This window comes from Uranotaenia lowii, chromosome 1 (genome assembly GCF_029784155.1).
Source record: "Uranotaenia lowii strain MFRU-FL chromosome 1, ASM2978415v1, whole genome shotgun sequence".
In the NCBI taxonomy this organism is placed as follows: Eukaryota; Metazoa; Arthropoda; class Insecta; order Diptera; family Culicidae; genus Uranotaenia; species Uranotaenia lowii.
The window spans coordinates 11,014,538-11,027,335 of record NC_073691.1 but is presented as its reverse complement, the minus strand read 5'-3'; the positions used below and the strand labels follow the sequence as shown (position 1 = coordinate 11,027,335).

Below are 12,798 nucleotides of genomic sequence, written 5' to 3'. Positions count from 1 at the left end.
TTGAATTTCAAAATTTAGGTTTTTTAAGTTTTTTCAAAAGCCAAATTGCAAACTAAAATCTTGAATTTGAATCAAGAATTAGATTTTTGTAAAAAATTTCAATCTCTTTCTTTTACTTTTGAAAATTTGATTCATTTCCATTGATGTTTAAAATTTTTGAATTTGCTCAAAAATAAATCCAGCTTATTCGATTTGAGCATAGAATAACTTCTAACTCAAACCAAATCCACCAGATTCTTAAAAAATAGAAAACATATTCTAGTTTCCTATTCTCGTCCCTTTCCCATCAAAGACAAATAAGGATGAAAAAAAGTTGAAGAGGTAGAAATTAAGCTACGACCGCTAAACGTAGAATTACGCAAATTTTGCTGGTCAATGTATAGCTTGTATAGAATTGAATAGAATAACTTATGGTGTTTTTACGTAATGATCAACATGTGACAGTGTCAAAATGGCAATATCTGACTATGACCAATTTCAACTATTTAACAGAATTTATCCATGTGACATCATCTGAGCATGCATTATAATCAGTCCATGTGACAAAATCAAACCATGCAACAAAATCGGCCATGTGACATAATCTGACCATACGACATAATCCGGTCATGCAACATAATCGACCATACAGCATAATCGATCATGTGACAAAATCTAACCATGCTACATAATCGGCAATGTAACATAATCTGACTATGCCTCACAATCCGACCATGTGACATAACCGACAATGTGACATAATCTGACTATGTAACATGTTAAATAATCGGACCATGCAACATAATCTGACCATGGGAAATAATCCGATTATGCAACATAATTAGACCAATTTACAAAATCCGACCATGCAACATAATCGAACATGTGACATAATCGGACCATGCAACATAATCGGACCATGCAACATAATCGGACCATGCAACATAATCGACCATGCAAATAATCGACCATGTGACATAATCGAACCATGTGACATAATCCGACCATGACCGTGCAACACGATCGACCATGCAACATAATCAACCATGCAATATAATAGGACCATGTTACTTAATCCGATCATGCAACATAATTCGACCATGTGACATTATCTGACAACTCGACATGCGGATCCTACCACTGGGGCCCATTGACACTGAAGTCCTCCGCCACTGGACGCCTCCGCCGCTGGCTCTCTACGCTGCTGACCGTCTACGCTGCTGGCCTTCATCGCTGCTCGCTGGTCCATGCTGCTCCACAGTTGCCAAATCGATATCTGAGTCGGATTACCACTGGTGGGGTCCAAACCCAGATCGAAGCGCAGCAACGTCTGTTCAGTTCCGACGAGCCCTTTCATTTATACCTTTAGTAGGGAGGGAAAACCAAAATCCATCAAGAGGCGGGGCTTCCGTGTTTTCTTTTTTTTCTCTTTTTTTATTTTGACGTCATAATCCTTTAGATGTGATGTCCGTTAAAGAGGCGTTTTCCGTGACGCGAGATTCGTTCGCAAATTCCAATTTCTCCCCCTACAGTGTTGCCGTAAGACGTAATTCTACGTCAAAAATTCCCACCAAACAGCAGACGGCCAATGCAGTGCGTTTTTTTTTTTTGGTAATCGGCAGTGGCAGAAAGACTATGATAATAAACCTTCATTTGCTAACCGACTCAGATGGTGCACTGGGTAAGATATTCTGTGTTTTTAGAAGAAAAAAAATCTGACTTTCTGTGATTTTACCCAAAAATTCTGTAATGGTTTTCTGTGATGCTATTTCCTTTAATTTCATTGAAAATTCATGATAGATTGTGTCTTCTTTACATTTTAGTTTAAGAAAAACCAATTAACATCACCAATCTTATCATACTTTTCAAATTCAAAGTAGGAATTCTTTATTTTATATTGGTCAAAAAAATTATAATTTAGGAAAGCCATTCAAAATTCAAAAACTCTGTAAAATCTATGAATATTTCAAAATTCTGTGCTCCGTAACACAGATTTTGTAATAAAAATTTGCTCAGTGATCTGTGAAATTACAGAATTTTCTGTGATTTCGGCAACCTTGACAGAGATTCGCTTAATACCATCTGGATACTTGCAACCTCTTCTATGGGTGTAGCTGAACATTTTTGCCACTCTTTTCTTCGAAATAATACATATTCTTCAATAAATATCTTTTTTTTCCCACGGTAGATTTCCTTGAACCCATTCTTGAACCTTATTCTTGTCTCGTCAAGATCTTTCGAACTGTATATCACTAATCCATGTACCCCAGTCCAAGTCAGCTTTACACTGATTTTATTCAAACGCAGCTTATTTGTTTCATAACCTTTTTCTCCACAGTAGATTTTTTGGCCCATAGATTTTTTCTCGTCTAGTCAATATTTTTCAAACCGTGTATCGTCCGTGTGAACGAAAAAATCAAGTTTCATACATTTTTTGCCCAGCCTCCTTTGTGTTTTTCTTATCATTTTTAAAATTTATATAGGTAAGCGATAAGCGTTTTGAATAAGAGATCGATTAGACCCAGACAATGATTTCTTTTCTAAAACGAACTAAAATTCTTCAAGATGCCTTTTAAAATTCAATCGGGCAACGTGCCGGCATAATTAAAAAAATGTAAAGTGTGATGCAGCTTTTATGCCATAGTTGTTGCATAAAACGCATCAACAAACGCAAGCAATCGTCCGTCGGTAGAACCGGTGCATGACGACTGCCAAGTGCATCGCGTATCGTATTGGATGGGATCAGCTGTGTACCACAAGCGGAATTCTCGGGTTTGTTGGGCGGGTCTTTTCCTCACCCTCGACTCGTAACTACAGACGGTTGTTGCGATTAACGTGCATCATGGTAACATTAAAAAGTCAAATTGATGCACCAACCTTTATATTTACCAGTAGATACATACTTTATGATCGAGCAAACTTAAGCCGGCAACCCGTCAAGGGCCAAGAAAGCCCTTGATAAGTTTTTAATTGCTGACTCGATTTCCGAAAGGGCGCCTACCAACTTTTCCAAGTCAGTCTCTATTTGTTCGCAACCCAAAAGGCTGTTAATCCGAGCGTAACTGTTAGATAGTTCAAGTCAAGTAACGTACATACATATGTAGCTGTAAAGGTTTTTTTTTCTCTTTTACTTTGGACAAGTCCTCAGCCAGCTGGTGGTTTAACTTTAACATTCTTGTTGTCCGCACTACCAGCTAGTTACGCCTAAGCGCTATCAAAAAGGCCGCACCAAGGGTTAGGGTTATTAGACCTATCGAAGGAGAGCACGTTGCAATTACCAACCAACTAGTGTCCATACTGAGCTATCTAAAGCACGTGGCGTCTTGGTAGCTAGCTTATACATCGCTTAAGAAGGTGCTCGATCCGGTTTAAGTGTGGGAAAAACTGTCAAGAAACCATCCTAGTCAGTTGACCGCCCATCATCGGTAATGGATATGTTTGATGTTGGTTGTTATTTATAAAACAACTTGGTTATAGAAAACATTCTTGGATAAATAATACACTATTTGCTACGCATTTCGCACAGACTAGTGCAGTACCAAACGGACATAAATTAGTGGTGTTGAATGACAAAGTGAACACGAAGTTTACGTTTCTGGGTATTGTGTATTGAATATTATGAATTACAATTCACAGGTCTTCACTCAAACAGGGGAGTTATTGGAAAACCATTAGACATGTTTCAAAAAAGTTAAAAGGTTAAAGATTATTATGTAGATATAATATAAAACCATGCGAAGAAATTATTAGGTTCAGTGTGTCATTTATTTTTCTATTTTGAATTTAACGGAAATTGTTAATAGACACAACACAACCCGTGATAAGAAACCAGAACATAGACAACAAAAAATATTTCTAAAATTTCAAAATTTTGAAAAAAAACATAAAGTATTTTAAATTTTCCATTACAGTTTGAAATATTCGAGTTTGGTATCTTATTTCAGAAAAATGTAGGCTGGATACAACCCACCAAACATTTTTAAAGTTATATTTTTATGCTGTTTTTGTAAACGTTCTACATACATTATAGAATGATCGTATGAAAGTTGTAAAAACAGCATTTACCTACTAAAGAGGCGGCAATAAAGATACATAAATTTCATTTTTTCTTAAGTGACGAAAACTACACCAATCAGCCATTTCCCTGCTTGTCAAACGAACAGCTGATTTCTCATTGTTTACAAATTTTGGCAACCTCTGGTCCGCTGAATAACAACAACACTAAGCATGTTCAGTGACCGCGCAGTATCTAAATGTGTTTCACGCCAAAATTAAATGCAAGTTAAACTATATGTGCTACAATAACGGTTTTTTCAGGAAGATATGAGTTTCTGTACAAACTAAGATTGCATTTATTCCGTTCGGGACCATAACCCCCGGAACTACAGGGAACCAGTTCGAATGACACTTGAAATGTCAAAAATCAACAGGCTTTCCTGGGGCTTTCGGGATTTCGTAACACTTCATCTCTCCTAAAATTCGGACGAAATTTTTTTCGAATACTCAGGAACTCGAGCACATTCAGGACAACTATCACCTGCAAGAGGTAACTGTCGTATGTTTGTTTTGAAAAATTGATCCGCAGAATAAATTTTCCCGCGCGTTATGTAGCCGGTCACCTGAAGCAGCAAAAGTTTCTGGAACTCTCGCAGCTGTCTGTTCCGAAGCAGTGTCCGGGAAAGTTCTGAAGTCAAACCGAATCCGCAGTCGTTTAATCGCTGTTTTGTGGCTCTCGGTGTGATGAACCGGCAGCAGAAAAACATATTGGAAATACCGATGCAATCAGCCGCTAGTTTTTTCAAATAGATTTTTGATCGAGTAAAATAATTACATTTTTCCGTTCTTTGTTTTCAGATACCAGAAAAATTGGAACAACACCGAAGGATCCACTGGCGGATTATAAAATACCCGATCAACCGATCTCGATATGGACATTGAGATGATTAGTACAGTGAAATCTATAATGGTATCTGAAGATGTAATGAAAAGTAAATAAATGTTTCGAAAAAAGAGTATTTTTGTAATTTTCTCTACATCGGTAACAATTTCTGAATTCTATGAAAATTTCTTATTGAGTTGATTCGAACGTAGAGGAATACTTAAAACATCCTGCAAATCACAGGAAAACCCAGTTTCGACTCTAGGTGTTTTACTGAGTTGATTTCCTGTCCTGAAATCGTCCTGTAATTTCAGCTGTGGAAAATGCAGCAAAAAATCGTCCCGACAACAGAAGAAAAGAAAAGATTGAGTGTGTAGATTCATCGCATTTGAAATTGATAACAAAAATGTGAAATTTCTACTGAAAACGAATATTTAATTTGAACAAAAATAAATGTCTATTTCGAAAAATCATTGAACAAATCTAATCTTAACAGTTCAACATAAAATCAACTGTGATGTTATGATTTTCCAAAACAGAAAACATCAACAAAGCGGACCAACGTCTGTCTCAGGAAATACAGTAGTTTTTCGATTTTATCAATACTCGCCAAATTCACGCTCGAATTTATCACGGTTGTAGTTTCGATTTTATCACGCTTTTTTAGAAATCATTCAGAAACCATTCTCAGGACCTTATTTTTCGTTCAAAAGCGTAGGGCGTCTTTGTTCATGACATTTTATATGGTTATATATGTTTATATATGTTATGATATATAGGTATTCATTAATATGAAAATGTCATTAAACTGCTTACTTTAGCTGTATAGTGTTTAAAATCGTCATTTGGGTTTTAGAAACACTTGTTATAATCAACATAAGTATTTTAACGTCATGCTAATGCTAGCATTGTTATGTGTGCTTGGTTAGCCGCTCTAAAAAAGAATTTTTTTTTTTTGGTTATGCGAATCATATGAAGATGTGAGTGAATTAGGCGTTTTTGAAAAGTGATAAGTTTCTCTGAAATCTTTGTTTAATTTGTTTATTTGAAAGGGTGGCGTGCGCAATCCTGATTGTACAGCCTTAAGTATTATCTCAATGGATAATTTTGGAAATCAAAATGAAATTCTTCTAGCTTTGCCTTAAAATATGTAAAAAGAACTAAGATTTCTGTTTTTCTTTACATGAAAAACAAAGAATTATCTGCCCATAAAGCAAATTTCGAGAAACACACTTTAAAAGCCTAAGTTCATAATTTTCGAAATATTTTTCGAAATCGTAAACTTAAAAGTTAATTAAAGGTGTGAAGGTTAAAATACTAAAATTTTAAATTTGCAGATGTTATTTTTTTTGTTGCATTTTTCTCCGAACTCTTTTTCAAAATCGACATGAGAGATAACGACTGTTAAATTTCCATAAAAAACTAAATAATTAACTTTAATTATACGTAGACTTTCAAATTAATTTTCAACCTGGTTTTATTTCTAGATAAAAATCTTAAAATTGCTATATAGAAGAATAATTTGAACTGAAAACGATCCTTTGTGTTAGGTAATCTTTGATAATAACATCTTATGATCAAAATTTATTGATACAATACGTTTCCACTACTGAAAACATGATAAATAATTGATCAAAGACAATAAAAATACCTTTTTCCACTTTAATTTTTAGTTTCGCCAAATTCACGGTTTCGCCATATTCACGGTAATTTTTTTTTTTTTTTTGACCGTGATAAAATCGAAAAACTACTGTAACTGATTGGGCGTTATCCGACATCTTATTCGTACTTATCGGATCGTTGCCAGCGACAATATTTTCCAGTTCTCTCATTTGTCAATATTACTCAATTTCCATCTGAGATTCAGCCGTCGGGATGCATTGCTGGTGGCAAAGAGAACATGACGATGATTTTCTCAGTTTAAGCAGTCGCGGGGGTAAAATTATTTCCAAATTTACGAAAATAGTGGATTTTTTATCATATCCGATTCAAACTAACTTCAGACAACATTTTATACGATCTTTTCACTATGCAGATGGAATCACGATTCGCAACACCATTGAAAACGACTTAAGTTATCATTTCTGTTACGATTTCATGTTTGCTGGGAAAATTAGAGTTTCAGCAATCAGGATTAAAAAATCCGCTTTTGAGAAACACGATATCTAGGTTCAAAGAACTCCGCTGTAAAATTAAATCAAAAAAGGATGTACAAGATCTTGAAATAGAAATTTGTTGTAAACACTCGATGCCTAGCTTGTATTTCCATAATTACAAGAAGAAATTAGTAATATTTTCTATAGTTTTTTTTTCAATTAAACTCGTTTGGTAAGTAATAATAATAATATTTACTCACAACCCTTTAACATAAATGTCATTCAGGTCAGCGGAGCCCGTTTCGAAAGGTCAATTTGAAAATTTGAAATTTGAAAAAAAATTAAGATTCCGTTATTTAAAAAGATGTCAAACCTCCCAGCAAACATGAAATCGTATTAGAAATGATGATCCAAATCGAATATTGAGAAATTTTCCATAACGATCGTTAACACGTGGTTATTGAGTGATTTTCTAACACTCATTTACGACAAGCTTTGACCAAAAAAGTTGAATCGGATAGCAGTTGAGTCAACTCGTAAATATGCCTCCAAAAAGTTGAGAATAAGCTAATTCGACATAAACGATTTGAGTGAAATGATTTACGATGAATGGGCGGTCCATCAATTGACACTCTATTCGGTCTCTCCCTTTCTTCCTTTGATCGGTTCGTAGAATGTAAATCCCACCTATGCACCTATCAAAAATATTTTACGCTTGGTACACATTGTGGTCAGTAGAATACAAAACTTTTGGACCAAACAATTTTTTTTTCTTGGAAATAGCTTGCTTGTTTTACATTTTGATATAAATCTGGCTCATTTTTCATTTTTTACGTGTAGTTTTAAACTTAAACAAAATTTAAAAAATATAAAATATATAAATTATATGAAAATTTTTGGACCCAGAATGTTTTTAAAATCAAATCTTTTGAAAGTGGACTTTTATCAAAGATCGCGCTTGCGGAACCTCTAAACATGATTTTTTTTAGTCGGCCCCATATAAAATTTTGTTCTGCACATCCTAATCTACCATTTGGAGGGTGAGCCCCCAGATTCCCAGAAGTTATGCAATTTTGGGACACCCTAATGAGGATGCATCCGTCGTACTTCGTTAGAACCTTGTTGTATAACTTCCGGGCCCGTCCTTTGGCTTCTACATTCTTCTTCAATGACCGGTTTGGTTGCTTACTTTCCCGATAAGATCGTATTCCTTCACGCAGACAAATTCTTCTGACGGTGCACCGGTCGGCACTGAATTTCTTGGCGATGTCATACTCCGACTGCCCTGGGTTTACCTTGATCGTTTTCAACGCCTTCAAATGCAGTTTCCGATACTTACACAGTAAACGAAAATTACCGTTTTTTACCGAAATCCTAACATGTGTAAATCGTTAAACTGTTCGGTAATTTTATCGGTAAAAAATAAACGAACATCGGTAAATCGATTCTTCATTTACCGATGTTCGTTTATTTTTTACCGAAAAAAATACCGAACAGTTTAACGATTTACACATGTTAGGATTTCGGTAAAAAAAATTACCGAACTCGGTAATTTTCGTTTACTGTGTAGGTCCACTATAATGCTTGGTGTGAACCTACCGATCGATAGTATACATCTCACGGAAACGTTTGAGAACTCTGCACACGGTCGATTTGATCATCTTTACAGATTATGCGATTTTTGAACACGTCGGGTTTTTGACGTGAGTGTCCAAAATTAATTTTCTATCACGTGTAACTTTTTTGGAACAAAACAAATAGTAATGAAATTTTCAGCACTGATAGAGGAAACATTTCCGAACAAAAGACTGTCAAAACATTCCAGATCCGACAATTAGGAGCGCTATGGTATAATAAATCCATGCTTTACATTTTCAATAACCATCGTAAGAAGGTTGGTATTGAGTGATTTTCTTTCATTCATTTACGACCAGCTTTGCCCAAAAAAAATTGAATCGGATAGCAGTTTAGTCAAATTACTTAAAATCGAATATTTTGCTTTGTGTGGGGAAATCGAATCTTTGAAATCTTGTCATTGTAGATATATCGCCTCAACTTCTATTGTGAGTTTTTGTTCTATTTAAGAGTCATGGCTGTATTAATCTGTGGTGATAGGTTGCCGCCGGTGCTTTGATCCAATTTTCACAATTTCCGGTCAACTTGCAATTGATTGCATTAAAATATTCTCAGTCTCAATAAGTAGGTTTTTACACAAACTAAAAAATATAATACGAGCGAACAAACCGAAAGAAAATGTCGTTAAGACTTCCAGGTAGATTTTGCATTGAATTAAAAGAAATGCATTTTTTAATCAAGGTTCTAGCGTTCCCCGAATCTAAATCTAATATCTTTGATTCAAAACATTTTTCTAACGAAACGAAAGAAAATTATTTCAAGTTAATGTAAAAAAAAATCGAATTAATATACAGTACTTTAGATCGAGAGCAAAATATTCGTGCCCAAATAAATTGACTAATTATTTGATTTTGATTAAATTTATTTTTGAAACATTCAATTATGGCTGACACAATATTATGGGAAAATTTTGCCGGAAGATTGTTGGTAAGTTTGTTTTAAATAAATCTGAAATGAATGAATTAATTGATTAACCATTCAGGAACGAATTTGCTATAATGATAGCTTGCCAAATCTGCCCAAAACATTAAGGAATGGTCGTGGGATCGAATGAACGGTAAAATTCGTTTTTGAATACACTTGGTATAGTTCCGACGTCGTTGTCTTATTTGTAATGAAAACTTTCGTTTTTTTTGCCACGGCTGTAAATGCCCTGCCAAATCATAAATTTTCGAGAAAATTTGTCGGCAAAAACAAAATTTCGCTGGAAGATCCCCCCAAGCCGTTGCCAAGTGAATTTTTTGATCTGGGATTTGCCCGAAGTCAGCCTTGACATAGGTTTTATCGTCCATCAGAAAACACCCGTCGAACTTGACCAGCACCTGGTCATATAGCTTCCGAGCACGGGTTTTGACCACACTTTTCTGTTTTATGGTCCGATTTGGCTGTTTGCTAGCTCGATACGACTGGATTCCTTCCTGGTTTCGAATTCGCCTCATGATACTATAGGCAGCACCGAATTTTCTGGCCAAATCACGGTCCGACAGATTGTAATTCCTCTTAATCGTCTTCAAAATTTTACCACGCAATTACCGGTCGACAGTTCCATTCCAACGATTGGCTTGAGGTTTCCGAATCGTCGTCAATGTTTCCTTATACCGTTTGATAACGCGCCATACGGTGTTTCTGGGCAATTTCAGCAGGAAAATGTTTTTGAATCTATGTAATTTTTATGAGTCCCAAATTTAAAGGAAATAAATAACCTTTTGTTTTTTTACGGCACTTTCCTTTAAAACTAATTTTTATTTTTCTGCGTGTACATGTGCATTCTCTGTGCAACACAATTGTAACAACATTTCACTTATCGATTGATGCACAAAGCTCAGAACACAACTCTTTATACAAACAAAAGTTCATTGATATCTCCCCAATAGGAACTAAACTTATTTAATTGAAAACATGAAAATCACGACGGCCAGAAAATAACATTCGCACACATTTTTATATCACTAACGATTGGTTCCTCTCTCGAACATCCGCCCAGCACATCAAAACACCAGATTTAAAAATGAAGAGCATCTTTTTCACTTCTCTGCATGTAATTTAGATGCATTTCAATCTATCGAAACAAAAATCCCAAAACATTTGAAATTTACCAAAATTTCTATTTGTGAAAAAAAAACAAACCAGAAAACGCGACGTCACGTCGCGTCGTAAAACCACGTGTGTTCTCGAGCACGGCTTGCCACGACCTTTTCTAAAATATTTTATTTCTGTTATTTTGAAAGATTTTCGATACATATGTCGAGGCAGGGCGAAGTTTATCTACAAAAATATATCATATTTGATTGAATTTTCATCAGAACTCTCTAAAAAAAATAATGACGAATTGAAATAATTTTTCTTATTTAATATTCCTGAATTCTATGAGCTTGAGCTTGCTATAAACTACGGTCCACAAACATTGCACAAAAGAGTGTGTCGTTTTGCAACTTGTTTCAAATTTGAAAAAAAAAACCCTGTGGTCTTAAAAGTTTGCTTTTTGGTCAAAACGAACGACAGAATTTCTGCAGATTTTTAAAATGAGATTTAGATACCCGCGGTTGATTTGATTTTGCATAAAAAAAAAACAAGATAATTTGTTCGAAAAATGTCCCTTTTTTTTGTTTTTCTTGAATAAAAATGTCGAATACTTATTTTTTCGAGCACTAAATAACTGATTTACAATACAGCCTTTCCTTCAAAACAGTTTAAAAAAAAAATCTTCGACTTTAAATAACTTTAAAATAAATTATTTTATCTGAATATTTCCAGAAAATCATCTCTAAGTCACGTTGCAAGGTTTCCAAAACTATAAATTTTATAAAAAACGGTAGAAAAACAAGAAAGTTTTAACGTCAAAATTGATTGGGGTCATTTGACCCCGGGCGATATGAATAGGTACTTATGTATGTAATATACAAAGTATCGATATGTTTCGTGTTAATCTGATCTTCCGTTCGTATTCAAATTACAACTTGAAAACTAATTTATAAACTTGTCAGGCTACTTTTGACAATGTTCAAAGAAAAAAAAGTCAACATATTTCAGAGACAAACTAGTGCAATTGGAAAATTTACCTTCAAAATCAATCAAATGGATTGCAAAACTATGAAGTAATTGAAGTTCGATAAGTTTCTAATACAGTGCATGCCAACGCACAACTCCGGCAAAAACTGAAAGGTTAGAACTTCAATTCGACGACCAGTGAGTAACACTCGGTTTAAAGTTTTTTTGCATAATAAAACGCCAAAAACAATTCACACTTCATGCTAACGGAACGGTCACTTAATCGATTGGCATCACCCAAAAGTGAGGAAACGCAAGCCTTTGGAATTTTCGTTTTCAAATCCAATCGTGACTGCATTTTATTTTGACATGCAATTTCACTGTTGTGAAATAATCGGTGCCAACGTAGAATCGATCAATAATGTAGTTTAGTCATTTAGTAATTTTAAATTCAACATAAAATATTCAGAATTGAGGGGGTTTGAAATCAAATATCAATTTACAATTTAAGAGTTTTGCTTCCAGAATCATAAATTTTAATTTCATTATTGATTTCACAAAAAAAGATTTTCAAATAAATTTCAACAAAAATCTTCTTACCTTAAGACAAAATGCAATCCAAAACAACGGCATCCAATATTTTCAAAAGCCTGACGTAGGGATCATAATCTGGGTGCTCAGGCTACTTTGTTTTCTTCTCCTCAGCACGAGATGATGATAATCTGAACCAATTTTCCATACAGTGTCATCTTGATGCACTTTTAAGATTCAAATTTACACAAATCATCAATTTTTCCACCCTTATCAATAAGCAACTTTAATTAAGTTTTTTTCACTACTGAATGTCACTTTGGCATAACTTTCAAGATACCGAAACAACCGACAGGACGATCCAAACCGATCAGCGAGCGTAACCGATCCGTGAAAACGTTCCGAACGGCCAAGCTTTCAAACTTGGAATGAAACGACCCAACTTATTCAGTATTCACTGAAGCTGCTCTGCGTAACTATAATCTTCAAGTACCACCCACCACCCTGAAGTAACTCAACAGTAAGTTCATCGCGTAGTATTTTTTTTTTAAATAGAAGCAAAAAAAAAAGCACCGATATGCTGAGTGACCGCAAAGCTCGATTTGTTTTTGTTCATTCGGCACGCGCCGGCCTCGGGCGGGAAAATCATGCATAAGCCGAACAAAAACCGAATGAGCACGTGGTTCTCAC

The 12,798-nt window shown here is 34.9% G+C and overlaps 1 protein-coding gene across 1 annotated transcript in view; it reads right to left on the bottom strand.

Moving 5' to 3' along the window:
• Positions 1-12,521, bottom strand: part of LOC129739096 (uncharacterized) — an 88,872-nt gene extending 76,351 nt beyond the window's left edge. The window contains exon 1 of the mRNA XM_055730495.1: positions 12,178-12,521. The gene's annotated coding sequence lies outside the window, so the exon portion shown is untranslated. The remainder of the gene's footprint in view (positions 1-12,177) is intronic.
• Positions 12,522-12,798: the final 277 nt, after the last annotated feature.